The 14,185-nt window shown below is 38.1% G+C and overlaps 1 protein-coding gene across 1 annotated transcript in view; it reads left to right on the top strand.

The window, feature by feature from the left end:
- The window catches only part of LOC132424459 (phospholipid scramblase 2-like), a 74,426-nt gene that overhangs the window by 159 nt on the left and 60,082 nt on the right, over nt 1-14,185 (top strand). The gene's annotated exons all lie outside the window — the stretch shown is intronic.

Genomic DNA, 14,185 nt, shown 5'->3' with positions numbered 1-14,185 from the left:
AAAATGAGGCTAAGAGACTGACATTATCCCTGTGACAGCTACATCTTGCTTTCACTTCCCCCTCCTCCTCCCAATCTCCCCTACTCCTACTCCTTCTTTGCATAGGACTCAAGATCTCTGGTTAAGCAAAGTAAAACTGCAACTTATCTGAACAGCTCCTTCCTTCTTCAACTATGCAAAGAAGGTCTGAGCAGAAACCCACACACTATCAGCAGAATCTATTTAAGTTCAAATACTAGAAAAATGTGCTCTCATTAAATATTTACAAAGAAAAGACTCATCATACATGGAAAATTAGAAATTTAAGTGAGAAAAATATCAGGACTTGAAACAAATATCTTCATTTGTAATCTCAATGAGATTTGAGGAAATGTTGCATATTTATTTCTGGAACAGGCAGTAGAGAAAAAGGAACATTCTGGGCTTCCCTGGTGGCGCAGTGGTTGAGAGTCCGCCTGCTGATGCAGGGGACACGGGTTCGTGCCCCGGTCCGGGAAGATCCCACATGCCGCGGAGCGGCTGGGCCTGTGAGCCATGGCCGCTGAGCCTGCACGTCCGGAGCCTGTGCTCCACAACAGGAGAGGCCACAACGGTGAGAGGCCCGCGAAAAAAAAAAAAAAAAAGGAACATTCTGATGATGCAAAATTTTAATAAAGTCGAAAAGTATGATAACCACACTTTAAAGTATGATGGTGGCACTGGTATAGTAGATTGATTTAGGTAGAAAAATAACACAATAAGATAAAAGAGATTTTTAAAAATTCTCCCAGAAGTCAGATAAACACAAAGTATAGAGAGGAAAAGGTGATTCCTGAGGAACAGATACATTCACTTCATGTTATGCACAACAGAAATTCCACAAGCAGAAATTAGATGAGGTCAAGAGAATATTTCCAAACAGGTTGTCATCGCTAGGTGAATGGATTTATCACATACCAGACAAAATTAATGAAAATGACCCATTTCTTTGTTGCTTTTGAAGAATAATTTCACCATATACAGAATTCTGGGTGGGTGGTTGCTTTTTTTCTCTCACTCTAAATATTTCACTCCACTCTCCTCTTGCTTGCGTGGTTTCCAAACAGAAGTCGGGTATTACCTTTGTTCTTCTATAGGTATGGTGCTTTTTCCTCTGTCTCCTTTCACAATTTTTTTTTATCTTTGATTTTATGTAGCTTGAAAATAATATGGTAGTGTAGGGTTTTTCACTTTTTTCCTGCCTCATGTTTGCTAAGCTTTCTGAACCTGTGGGTAGGTGCCTGACAATATGAGGAAATTCTCAGTCATTATTGTTTCAAACATTTCTTCTGTTTGTTCCTCTCTTTCTCTTCCTTCTGGTATTCACATTACATTTATGTTGCATGTTTGTATTTGTCCCATAGTCCCTGAATATTCTGTTCTGTTTTTTTTCAGTTTTTGTTCTATTTGCTTTTCAGTTTTGGAGGTTTCTATTGAGACATCCTCCGCAGAGATTCTTTCTTCAGTTGTGTCTAGCCTACTAATAAGCTCATCAAAGGCATTCTCCATTTCTGTCACAATGTTTTTTATCTATAGCATTTCCTTTTGGTTCCTTCTTAGGATTTCCATCACTTTCTTACATTGCCCATCTATTTTTGCATGCTATTTTATCCCTTAGAGACCTTAGCATATTAATCACGGTTGTTTTAAATTCCCAGTCTGGTAATTCCAACACCCCTTCCATGTCTATTTCTGATGCCTGTCTCTTCAAATTGTGTGGGTTTTGGGGGGGGGGGGGGGGTGTTTGTTTTTTATTTATTTATTTATTTTGCGGTACGCGGGCCTCTCACTGCTGTGGCCTCTCCCGTTGCGGAGCACAGGCTCCGGACGCGCAGGCTCAGCGGCCATGGCTCACGGGCCTAGCCGCTCCGCCGCATGTGGGATTTCCCGGACCAGGGCACGAACCCATGTCCCCTGCATCGGCAGGCAGACTCTCAACCACTGCACCACTAGGGAAGCCCTCAAATTGTGTTTTTTGACTTTTGGTATTCCCTGAAATTTTTTCCTGATAGCTGGGCATGATATATGGGATAAAAGGAATGCTGTAAATAGGGCTTTTCATAATGTAGTGGTGAGATGCAGGGGAGTGGGAAGTGTTCTGTACTCTGATGATTACATCTCAGTCTTTTACTGAGCTTTCCCTTCTGGACTGGGAACTACACAGGTGTTTTTTCAGTATTTTTTTCTCCCCTCTTTGATGGAACAGGATGGCTATAGTGGGCTGGAGTTGGGTATTTCCCTTCTATCACATGTAAGGCTAGAGCTGACCGGAGTTGGGTTATTTCCTTTCCACCAGGTCATTTAGGCTGTGGGTAAGTACTTTTTCCTGAGGGCAGACCTTGTTAAGAACAGAGTGCTCTGGTGTGTTTCAAAATGATACCTTTTCCCCTCCCACGCAGGAAGCACAAGGGGATTTTATCTTTTTAATTTACTGTGAGAACTTGATTGAGCTTCTGAGGGAGAATCTCACAAAATTGTGTCCCCCATCTCCCCACACCCACCAATGACAGGGTCCTTGTAGAGTTTCTAACTCACTGACTTGTGCACACTGAGTGTCAGTACATTAATACATTTTCCTTTTCTGGCACTGGTTCTGCGGTGGTTTCCGCTCCTGAGCCTTAGCTCCAGTAAGCCGTGACTCCCTGTGTTCACCTGTCTCTCCAACCTTGGGGACAGCAGTTGGCCTTGTATCCTCACTTCTGTTACAGATCCTAGAAGAGCTGTTAACTTTTCATTCAGTTCAGCTTTTCACTTGTTAGGATGGAGAGGCGACTTCCAAGCTCCTTACCTGTGGAACTAGAGTCAGAAGTGGCTCTTCATTTTTTTAATGTCAAAATTGTTGCTACATCAGAATTCTTCTCTGATTTTCGTTCAGTCTGTATTTCTTCTTTTCATGCCATAAATAAAATGGTAATTTTATGAATATGAGCACATTTTACCCTATATTATAGCTATGTATCTTCTGTTTATGATTTATTTTCTTTACTACAGTGTGTACTCCTTCTGGGCAGACTCTGCCTCAAAATCATTTTTGTACCTATCCCCAGTGATGCCAAAACATTGTGACTTGCATATAGTTAATTTCAATAAATATTTCTCTTCTTGTTGTGGAACAAATGAAAATTTTAAACAGATACATGTAACATCTCAGACTTGACTGAAAATCATGAAAAATTTTGAAATTGAGAGATATCAACATTTCATGTAAAAGGAGAACAGGAGTTTATTTAATGACAAACCCAAGAAACCTCCAAAAACACTACAGTTTTTAAGGATGAACTGACATAAATATAATGTGCACAACAAGATTGGTAGCTATGGCACTGGATGTGTCTATAATCCTCATCCTGGGTGTTATAAATACTATAATAATACTATAATCAGAGTATCCAAACTCTTAGAACTCTGGCACCTGAAAAAATATGATTAAAAGGATGAAGAGTGTGGAAACCATGTTCTTTGAAGAATGACTAATGGTATACAGCCTCAAGAAGGGAAAATGTGGGTGCTGAACTATGGAAGTGGGATAAGTTTATTCTTAACTGCTCTGTAATGCCCCAGATTTCTCAGCTATAAAACTGATACAATAATTGTATAACCCTCATAGAGTTGTTGTGAGAGTTAAGTCACTACATGTTAAGCTCTTAAAATAGTTCCTGGCACACTGTAAACACTATAAAAATGTTAGCTACTATTACCATTATTATTCCTCCAAAGCATTGAACAAGGACCAATGATATACATAGACAGATTTTTCTTTGTATAAGAAAGTGCTTCATCATAATTAGAATTTTCCAACCTCTCAAAATAGTGAAACAGTTCAACTTTCAACTTAAATGCTTCTAGGTCAGAAACTTAGAGTATTTTAGTCTTGGGAAGAAGTCAGACTACACAACCTCCCAGACTTTGTGTAGGGACTACTGATGACCTGAATGCAGCTGTAACCATAAGTGACAAGTGCCTTGGAAAGTCACTAGTGAGCACTCTGCATGTGTTTGCAAGATGGTCTGGAGCATTCCATGTTCCCCTCCCGGCGCTGAGCTGCAATTACTTATGCTTTCAGTCAGCAATGTCTTCATACTGGTATGTTTTCATGGTGAGATTTATGACCATATGAACAGAACACTAAAATTAGGATTCTTTAGACATAACGAACAATGAGGGTACGGGTTTAAGAGAAAGCTAGAAGGAAAAAATAAGGCATTGACAAGGTGTCTACTTCATGACTCTAAAATACACTCTAAAGTACACCTTTTTTATAGAGGCTAAGCAAAGGCATTAGTTGGAGAATATGCCATTGAAAGCATAATGTCCCTAATCTGCCTGGAGTGCTCTGATCATCCAGGAGATAGCCAACTAGAGTACCTAACAGTGTTTTATTTCTACCTAGAAAATCCACAGTCATGTAGAGGAGAGGCTATGTGCTGTTGTGTGTGTGTGTGTGCACGCGTGTGTGTATTGGGGTTACTAGAAAGAACTATGAACAGAATATGTTCTTTTTCCATATTACTCATTCTGTTGTTAAAAAGGATAACACGAGAGACTCCAGGATTCAATTCAGCACTAAAAAAGTGAGCCCTAATTCTTCATAAAGGAAATAGTTCATGTCATAAGCTCAGTAATTACACTGAAGTCATTAATTCCACTTACGTTACCCTAAAGTCTGCTGTCTCAAACCATTCAGTTATTGCACATGGAAAGATGTCAAATAAGTTCTCTCCCATCCTACACTTGGCAAACACCATAATGAAAATAATAAGTCATATTTAATACGGGCATTACACATATGATAAAAATGCCATCTTAAAGCAGTGGTAAGAAGTCAACTACTTTTAAGATGACATTAGGATAATCAGAAAATATTTGAAAAAAGAAAGAAAAAGTTAAAATCCTTGTATGTGTCACATAGAAAAGTAAATATCAGATGAAAAAATACAAAAACTTTATAAAAAGAGTAGAAAAACCAAAAGAGTTTACTTTTTTATAATCACTCTTTTGATGAAGGTGTCCCAACAAAAAACTCAGGAAAATACTGAAAATTTTTAATTTTATATTTAGAATCTTATATTGTTGACACAAAATGCCCTAAATTAAAAGCAAAAAGTTTAAAGATAATATTGGTATCAATGAGCTATTTAAATTTCCCAGAAATCTATAAAAGTTAAATACAAGTCAAAATAAATAAAAAAGTTAAATACAAGGAAATATATGATAACAATCATTAAGTATCCAGTGTATTTACAAATAAACATTCAATCTCACTAGCAATCAGAATCATAAAGACTGAATTTTGGTTCTTGAAAGAAAATCCTGTACATATTATTTCAAGCAGAAGTTGTAAAAGAAGTTGTCTTCTTTTCCATATGTCAGCAATGGTTGTTTTATATACTTTTAAAATATCTTAACTGTCTGCTTTTCCAAAATTATAATGACTTTTGAAAACTTGAAATTTTCAAACAACATTAAAAGCCTTATTAAATTACAATACATTTACAACTTCAAACCTCTAAAGATGTAGCTATTTTAGAAGGCTAAACTTCTCATATTGAAAAAGAAACAAAAATACTAACTTGCACACATTTTTTAAATTACCGAGTTTAAAATGGTAATATACGTTACATATAGTCATTATAGACATACAACTTATGCGTCCCTGCCACTAGACTGCACTACTTTCAGTCAAGAACAGAGTCCCTTTCAATTTTTATTCTCTAGTGCAAAGCACGGTACCTGATATGATAGAAGAAGCCTGATAAATATCAATATTTGCCAAATGAAAGTCAATCTGACTCAGAATGAAAGCCTCTGACTCAGAATATATGTGCCAAATTTCCATTATACTTATTCCCTATAAATATAAATGGAATAAATAGCACAGATAGATTTCTTTGGATTATGTAATAGTGGATATATATATTTTGTAATCCTCATCTGATTGTGAATACCTATGAATAAATTCTGGTATTATGATAAAGCTACATCTATTAGTAGTTATATATGCATTATCTCAAGTTAAGTCTTCAGAACTCAATTTAATACAGAAAGGCAATCTGGAAAATTTCTAGACTGTTATCCCAGTTTAACTATAGTTAGTATGTTTGCTATCAACTGATTTCTAAAGCACAGTAACAACAAAATATAAATTAACAAGTAAATAAATGTAAGAAATGTGTTCATGTTTGTTTTCTACAATGGCCAGTTTTAATGAACTCAATAAACAAATTAAGAAAACCCAGAGGGTACTAAACAGAAACAGATTACAATTAAAAAGCAAGCCGATTTCACACATAAATTTCCCAAACCTTTTAGGTTTCTAACTGGTGGAAATGAAAAGCATCTCCCAATTGTAAATATGATATTTTCAACCATAAGCAAAGATTGCAAATAGTATAATTCAAATTATAGATAAGGAATGTGGCTGCTTAGTGCATTGTGTTCATCTTTCCAAGGTGAAAATTCACCTCCTACTTTGTCTAGTCAGCTGTACTTCTTCTCACTAATATAAACTGTTCATTTAATTTGGCAAACTTTATTCTACAAACATGGCATTGAGAAATGAAAAAGGGTGAGAAAGAAAGAACCTATCAGCAATAAATCCAAGCACATTTACTACCCCTGGTAGATAATAATGATGATAATACTTAACAGATACTGAGCATTTAGTATGCATTAGACATGTACTAAGACTATATATTAACTTATTTGACTAATATTTTTATAATATTATCTCCACTTTAGAGATGAGACAGCAGATGAGGAAAGTGTGCAGAGTGGTGGAGCTACCACACAGCATCTTTGTAGACTTTACAATTGAGACAGCACTGAGTCAGTTAAGCTCACACCTCATACTACTTGTACATGAACAACCAGTGAATGTTAAGAAGTTTGATATGTCATGGCCCACTGACCAAGTGGTTCAGTAAACGTAGCTTGCAGTACATACATCTATACATATATGTGCGTGAGTGTGTACTCACGTATGTATGGGATCTTCAACTTAGAAAGTTTTTTTTTTTTTTGAGAATGAGGGTGGAGAAGCACTGATGATGCCATCTAGTTGCTGGGGCAATTACAGAGATTAAGGCATCCACTGAATAATCTGCTCTTATCCTTTCTTCTCCTTTCCTGTGTGACATGCCCCATGTGACTAAAGAAAAGGCAAAGCAGCTGTGCTGAGATGGTAGACATTTATCTCATATTGAAATTATTTTCCCTGACTGATTTTATGAAAGGGGGTTTCTTATATATTTTGTTGCACATGAGCTTATCAAATAAACACATCCCAAAACCCAATTAAATCAAGAATTTTATATGTTGGAATCATGGCTACTTTCCTCAGTAAAACAAGGGAAAAGTTGAACTGGTAAGTCTCATAAATGGATATATTTGAGCCAAGAAGGAACATACAATGTTTAAGAATGTTGGCCCTGGAAGGTGTACTGCCTGGCTTCAATTCTATCAGCGTGGTCACATTCCTTAACTCTCTATAAACATCCATTACCTGTCAAATCGTGATAAAATTCAACTAAAACAGGGCTACCCTGGTGGTGCAGTGGTTAAGAATCTGCCTGCCAATGCAGGGGACACGGGTTTGATCCCTGGTCCGGGAAGATCCCACGTGCCGCAGAGCAACTAAGCCCGTGCACCGCAACTACTGACCCTGTGCTCTAGAGCCCACAAGCCACAACTACTGAAGCCCACGTGCCTAGAGCCCGTGTTCCGCAACAAGAGAAGCCACCGCAATGAGAAGCCTGCACACCACAATGAAGAGTAGCCCCCACTCATCGCAACTAGAGAAAGCCCGCGTGCAGCAACGAAGACCCAACACAGCCAAAAATAAATAAAATTAAATTTAAAAAAATTTAAAATAACATTTAACTAAAACACAGAGAATTAAATTTTTATAATCAATATAGCATTCAAATCAAGTTCTGGCATGCAGTAAGTGCTTAACTGCTATTTTACTTACAAAAATATGCAAACTCTTTCCTTTACAGCATTTCTAATCTCTTAACCTTTGTAAGGGCTCTGACTGTTCACTAAGCTGGATCCAAGAACCTAGTACATCTGGGGACTTATAAGAGTGAGACATAGGTAGAAAACTATGAAGTTCATATTATTTCTATTTGTGTCTGCTATTAGCATTCCACAGTTATCCTGAAATAATTAAAGTCTAAACCCTGAAAGAGAATCTGTGAATTACTTTGCTATCTAGTTGATACCTAAGATGCAATATCATATATTTACAACTCACTTTTTTAATAAAATAATATAACTGCACTGCATTTTTTTCATTTTGGAGCTCATAGATGACATCTTTCATATATGGATTTAAATTAACATTTACATCAAAGAACTCTTTAGAAATACTGCCAATGAAATATGAGGTTTATTGGGAAACCAATTTTAAATACTTTTTCAACAGTCCACTAGTTTCCCTGTATCCTGTCTTTGTATGTAGTCTGCATACCAAAAAATGATTATCAAAGTACAACTGCCTACAAATTTCAAATATTTAACATATCTGTAATTGTAATTAATCCTGATTAAATACATCACATGATGCACATATCAATGTTCATACAAATACGAACATACATCCACAATATTCAGTATAATCAGAAAAGAATAAGAGAATTCAAATTTAAAAACCCAGCAGGAGCTTCAAGATGGCAGAAGAGTAAGACGTGGAAATCACCTTCCTCCCCACAGATACATCAGAAATACATCTACATGTGGAACTGCTCCTATATAACACCTACTGAACACTGGCAGAAGACCTCAGACCTCCCAAAAGGCAAGAACCTCCCCACGTACCTGGGTAGGGCAAAAGAAAAAAGAATAAACAGAGACAAAAGAATAGGGACGGGACCTGCACCACTGGGAGGGAGCTGTGAAGGAAGAAAAGTTTCCACACACTAGGAAGACCCTTCCCGGGCAGAGATAGGGGGGTGGCGGAGGGGGGAAGCTTCCGAGCCACGAAGGAGAGCGCAGCAACAGGGTTGCGGAGGGCAAAGCGGAGACATTCCCGCACAGAGGATCGGCACCGACCAGCACTCACCTGCCCGAGAGGCTTGTCTGCTCACCCGCCGGGGCGGGCGGGGCTGGGAGCAGAGGCTCCAGCTTCAGAGGTCGGATCTCAGGGAGAGGACTGGGGTTGGCTGCGTGAACACAGCCTGAAGGGGCTAGTGCGCCACGGCTAGCCGGGAGGGAGTCCGGGAAAAAGTCTGGAACTGCTGAAGAGGCAAGAGACTTTTTCTTCCCTCTTTGTGTCCTGGTGCACGAGGAGAGGGGATTAAGAGCCCCGCTTAAAGGAGCTCCAGAGACGGGTGCGAGCCACGGCTAACAGCGCGGACCCCAGAGACGGGCATAAGACGCTAAGGCTGCTGCTGCCGCCACCAAGAAGCCTGTGTGCAAGCACAGGTCACTATCCACACCTCCCCTCCCGGGAGCCTGTGCAGCCGGCCACTGCCAGGGTCCCGTGATCCAGGGACAACTTCCCCGGGAGAACACACAGTGTGCCTTAGGCTGGTGCAACGTCATGCTGGCCTCTGCCACCGCAGGCTCACCCTGCACTGCGTACCCCTCCCTCCCCCCGGCCTGAGTGAGCCAGAGCCCCCGAAATAACTGCTGCTCCTTTAACCCCGTCCTGTCTGACCGAAGAACAGACGCCCTCAGGCTACCTACACGCAGAGGCGGGGCCAAATCCAAAGCTGAATCCCAGGAGCTGTGTGAACAAAGAAAAGAAAGGGAAATCTCTCCCAGCAGCCTCAGGAACAGCGGATTAAATCTCCACAGCCAACTGGATGTAGCCTGGATCTGTGGAATACCTGAATAGACAACAAATCATCCCAGATCGAGGAGGTGGACTTCGGGAGCAATGATATATATATGTATTTTTTCCCTTTTTCTCTTTTTGTGCATGTGTATTTGTATGATTCTGTGTGTGATTTTGTCTGTATAGCTTTGCTTTTACCCTAGAGTTCTGTCTGTCCGTCTTTTTTTTCTTTTTTTTCTTAATATAGTTTTCAGCGTTTGTTATCATTGGTGGATTTGTTTTTTGTTTTGGTTGTTCTCTTCTTTCTTTCATTCTTTTTTATTACTTTAAAAATATTTTAATTATTATTTTTTGTTTTTTATTTTAATAACGTTTTTATTTCATTTTATTTTATTTTACCTTTTTCCTTCTTTCTTTCTTTTTTTCTCCCTTTTATTCTGAGCCGTGTGGATGAAAGGCTCTTGGTGCTCCAGCCAGGCATAGGGCTGTGTCTCTGAGGTGGGAGAGCCAAGTTCAGGATATTGGTCCACCAGAGACCTCCCAGCTCCATGTAATACCAAACGCTGAAAACCTCCCAGAGATCTCCATCTCAATGCCAAGACCCAGCTCCACTCAACGACCAGCAAGCTACAGTGCTGGACACCCTATGCCAACAACTAGCAAGACAGGAACACACCTGTTAGGAGAGACGCTGCCTAAAATCATAATAAGGTCACAGACAACCCAAAACACACCACCAGATGTGTACCTGCCCACCAGAAAGACAATATCCAGCCTCATCCACCAAAAGACAGACAATAGTTGCCTCCACCAGGAAGCCTACACAACCCCCTGAACCAAACTTAGCCACTGGGGGCAGACACCAAAAACAATGGGAACTGCGAACCTGCAGCCTGAGAAAAGGAAACATCAAACACAGTAAGGTAAGCAAAATGAGAACACAAAGGAAAACACAGCAGATGAAGGAAGAAGGTAAAAATGCACCAGACCTAACAAATGAAGAGGAAATAGGCAGTCTACCTGAAAAAGAATTCAGAATAATGATAATAAAGACAATCGAAAATCTTGGAAATAGAATGGAGAAAATACAAGAAACGTTTAACAAGGACCTAGAAGAACTAAAGAGCAAACAAACAATCATGAATAACATGATAAATGAATTCAAAAATTCTCCAGAAGGGATCAATAGCAGAATAACTGAGGCAGAAGAACGGATAAGTGACCTGGAAAATAAAATACTGGAAATAACTACTGCAGAACAGAATAAAGAAAAAAGAATAAAAAGAATTGAGGACAGTCTCAGAGACCTCTGTGACAATATTAAATGCACCAACATTTGAATTCTAGGGGTCCCAGAAGAAGAAGAGAAAAAGAAAGAACTGAGAAAATATTTGAAGAAATTATAGTTGAAAACTTCCCTAATATGTGAAAGGAAATAGTTAATCATGTCCAGGAAGCACGGAGAGTCCAATACAGGATAAATCTAAGGAGAAACACGCCAAGACACATATTAATCAAACTATCAAAAATTAAATATAAAGAAAAAATATTAAAAGTAGCAAGGGAAAAACAACAAAAAACATACAAGGGAATCCCCATAAGGTTAACAGCTGATCTTTCAGCAGAAACTCTGCAAGCCAGAAGGGAGTGGCAGGACATATTTAAAGTGATGAAAGTGAAAAAGCTACAAGATTACTCTACCCAGCAAGGATCTCATTCAGCTTTGACGGAGAAATTAAAACTTTTACAGACAAGCAAAAGCTAAGAGAATTCAGCACAACAAAACCAGCTTTACAACAAATGATAAAGGAAATTCTCTAGGCAGGAAACACAAGAGAAGGAAAAGACCTACAATAACAAACCAAAAACAATTAAGAAAATGATGATAGGAACATACATATCGATAATTACCTTAAATGTAAATGGATTAAATGCTCCAACCCAAAGACATAGACTGGCTGAATGGATACAAAAACAAGACCTGTATATATGCTGTCTACAAGAGACCCACTTCACATCTAGGGACACATACAGACTGAAAGTGAGGGGATGGAAAAAGATATTTCATGCAAATGGAAATCAAAAGAATGCTGGAGTAGCAATTCTCATATCAGACAAAATAGACTTTAAAATAAAGACTATTATAAGAGACAAAGAAGGACACTACATAATGATCAAGGGATCAATCCAAGAAGATATAACAATTGTAAATATTTATGCACCCAACATAGGAGCACCTCAATACATAAGGCAAATACTAACAGCCATAAAAGGGGAAATCGACAGTAACAGATTCATAGTAGGGGACTTTAACACCCCACTTTCACCAACGGACAGATCATCCAAAATGAAAATAAATAAGGAAACACAAGCTTTAAATGATACATTAAACAACATGGACTTAATTGATATTCATAGGACATTCCATCCAAATACAACAGAATACACTTTCTTCTCAAGTGCTCATGGAACATTCTCCAGGATAGATGATATCTTGGGTCACAAATCAAGCTTTGGTAAATTTAAGGAAATCAAAATCATATCAACTATCTTTTCTGACCACAATACTATGAGACTAGATATCAATTACAGGAAAAAATATGTAAAAAATACAAACACATGGAGGCTAAACAATACACTACTAAATAACCAAGAGACCACTGAAGAAGTCAAAGAGGAAATAAAGAAATGCCTAGTAACAAATGACTATGAAAACACGATGACCCAAAACCGGTGGGATGCAGGAAAAGCAGTTCTAAGAGGGAAGTTTATAGCAATACAATCTTACCTTAAGAAAAAAGAAACATCTCAAATAAACAACCTAACCTTACACCTAAAGCAATTTGAGAAAGAAGAACAAAAAAACCCCAAAGTTAGCAGAAGGAAAGAAATCATAAAGATCAGACCAGAAATCAAAAGAAATGAAGGAAACAATAGAAAAGATCAATAAAACTAAAAGCTGGTTCTTTGAGAAGATAAACAAAATTGATAAACCATTAGCCAGACTCATCAAGAAAAAAAGGGAGAAGACTCAAATCAACAGAATTAGAAATGATAAAGGAGAAGTAACAACTGACACTGCAGAAATACAAAGGATCAGAAGAGCCTACTATAAGCAACTCTATGCCAATAAAATGGACAACATGGAACAAATGGACAAATTCTTAGAGAAGCACAAACTTCCAAGACCGAACCAGGAAGAAACAGAAAGTATGAACAGACCAATCACAAGCACTGAAGTTGAAAGTGTGATTAAATATCTTCCAACAAACAAAAAAGCCCAGAACCAGATGGCTTCACAGGCGAGTTCTATCAAACATTTAGAGAAGAGCTAAAACCTATCCTTCTCAAACTCTTCCAAAATATAGCAGAGGGAGGAATGCTCCCAAACTCATTCTATGAGGCCACCATCACCTTGATACCAAAACCAGACAAAGATGTCACAAAAAAAAGAAAACTACAGACCAATATCACTGATGAACATAGATGCAAAAATCCTCAACAAAATACTAGCAAACAGAATCCAACAACACATTAAAAGGATCATACGTCATGATCAATTGGGGCTTATTCCAGGAATGCAAGGATTCTTCAATATCAATCAATCAATGTGATACACCATATTAACAAATTGAAGGATAAAAACCATATGATCCTCTCAATAGATGCAGAGAAAGCTTTTGACAAAATTCAACACCAATTTATGATAAAAACCCTCAAGAAAGTAAGCATGGAAGGAACTTACCTCAACATAAGAAAGGCCATATATGACAAACCCACAGCCAACATCATCCTCAATGGTGAAAAACTGAAACCATTTCCACTAAGATCTGGAACAGGATAAGGTTGCCCACTCTCACCACTATTATTCAACATACTTTTGGAAGTTTTAGCCACAGCAATCAGAGAAGAAAAAGAAATAAAAGGAATCCAAATCGGAAAAGAAGAAGTAAAGCTGTCACTGTTTGCAGATAACATGATACTATACATAGAGAATCCTAAAGATGCTACCAGAAAACTACTAGAGCTAATCAATGAATCTGGTAAAGTAGTAGGATACAAAATTAATGCACAGAAATCTCTGGCATTCCTATATACTAATGATGAAAAATCTAAAAGTGAAATTAAGAAAAAACTCCCATTTACCATTGCAACAAAAAGAATAAAATACCTAGGTATAAACTTACCTAAGGAGACAAAAGACCTGTATGCAGAAAATTATAAGACACTTATGAAAGAAATAAATGATACAAACAAATTGAGAGATATACCATGTTCTTGGATTGGAAGAATCAACATTGTGAAAATGACTGTACTGCCCAAAGCAATCTGCAGATTCAATGCAATCCCTATCAAACTATCACTGGCATTTTTCACAGAACTAGAACA

This window comes from Delphinus delphis, chromosome 4, assembly GCF_949987515.2.
Source record: "Delphinus delphis chromosome 4, mDelDel1.2, whole genome shotgun sequence".
Lineage (NCBI taxonomy): Eukaryota > Metazoa > Chordata > Mammalia > Artiodactyla > Delphinidae > Delphinus > Delphinus delphis.
Note: the sequence above shows the minus strand (reverse complement) of the source record. Positions and strands in the feature narration are given on the sequence as shown.